The sequence below is a fragment of the Emydura macquarii genome, unplaced genomic scaffold, assembly GCF_026122565.2.
Source record: "Emydura macquarii macquarii isolate MOO-44397 ecotype Brisbane River unplaced genomic scaffold, CSIRO-AGI_Emac_v2 contig_2999, whole genome shotgun sequence".
Lineage (NCBI taxonomy): Eukaryota > Metazoa > Chordata > Testudines > Chelidae > Emydura > Emydura macquarii.
This window is the reverse complement of record NW_027133136.1, coordinates 34,283-35,892: the sequence shown is the minus strand read 5'-3', so window position 1 is coordinate 35,892 and position 1,610 is coordinate 34,283. Positions and strand designations below refer to the sequence as shown.

Below are 1,610 nucleotides of genomic sequence, written 5' to 3'. Positions count from 1 at the left end.
GGGTTATTTGTGCAGAGACATCCATGGGTTCGGGAGTCAGCCTGAATGGCTTCTCTGAAGGCTCCTGCTTTAATCCAGTGTCTGAAATGACTCAGTCACAAGAGCCTGGGTGAGGGCGCAGGAGAAGGGTGAGTGTCCACGCCCATGGAATAGCCCTGCTCACAGCCGGTGCCTCTCTGATGGATCACGCAGCAGCCAGATTACAAAGGAAGGCCAGGATTGCAACTGCAAAACAGCTCTGCAAACACAGAGTCTTTGTAAATACTGCTGCCTTCCTCGGTCCCGTTCCCCCAGTCTGCTGTCCTTCCTTAGCAGCTGGTGACATGGATCAGTAGCTCTTGTCCTCTCATGTCCTCTGGAAGCATCTAGGATGGAATAGGTGGCTTGTGTTTTTCATCTCCCGTATCATCAGCGCTGGAGCCCGGTGATGAAATGACCCTTCACTTGACAAATCCCCTGATTTTCCTCTCCTGAATGGCTTTGCTTTTCATGCTGTACCCAATTGGGTTCATCAGGGGTGGGACCAGCAAATAGTTGTTGTTCATGACAGGCTGAACCAACGGAGAAGACCTCTTCATGAATCTGTGTATCAAAGACAAACCAATCTCTGGCGTATAGAAGATCAGGACGACACAGACGTGGGAGACGCAGTGGGACGCGTTGCTGAGCACTGTTTTGATGATCATCACATAGGATAGGAGGATGAGCAGGACGTCCAACCCCAATTAAGCGAGTGTTACAAAGAAGCTGTAGATGCTGTGGGCTCTGATATCTGAACAAGCCATCTTCATGATTTCCTGGTTCAGGCAGTAGGAATTGGAGAGGACATTGGCATGACAGTATCGGTACTGTTTCAGAAGAATGGGGAGTGGGAATATGAGGACCACCCCGCTTAGCAGAGACCCCAGTCCCATCTTGGTTATTCTCGGTAGGGATAAGATGGAATCATATCTCAGCAGGTTACAGATCGCAACAAAGTGGTCAAAGGCAATCGACAAGAGCATGGAGGATTAAATTAATGTAAGCGAGTGGATGAAAAACAGCTGGGGAAAACAGGCATCGTGGCTGATCTCCCTAGAGTTGAACCAAAATATGCCCAGTGCTGTTGGCATGGTGGATATGGATAAGTCAAGGTCTGTGACGGCCAGCATGGAAAGGAAAATGTACATGGGCTCATGGCGTGATGGATCTGTTTTTATAATGAACAGAATTACTGAATTTCCTAATATGGAAAAAACGTACATTAAAAAGAAGGGAATAGAAATCCAGACATGGACGTCTTCCTGCCCAGGTATTCCTGTGAGAAGGAACACCGCAGATTGGAATTTGGTGTCATTGACAGCTGACATGACGGACTGGGCAGGTCCGAGGAGTGTTGAAGGAAAAATAACAGGAGACTAGATGATATTAAACGAGAATTTATTCTGCTCTCAGTGCAAGTCTAGAGACTTCTAGGAGCTCAAAGAAAATCAATAAAAACACAGTCTTGGATTTATACTTGACAATTACCTGTTCCATTCATTCCCTCTGAAGCATCTGGCATTGGCCACTGTTGGAACAAGATACTGGGCTTGATGGACCATTGGTCCAACCCAGTATGGCCGTTCTTA

The 1,610-nt window shown here is 47.2% G+C and overlaps 1 pseudogene; it reads right to left on the bottom strand.

Annotated features, from left to right (window-relative positions):
• Positions 1 to 440: 440 nt before the first annotated feature.
• Positions 441 to 1,349, bottom strand: LOC137141117 (olfactory receptor 51G2-like; annotated as a pseudogene).
• Between the last annotated feature and the right edge of the window lie 261 nt (positions 1,350 to 1,610).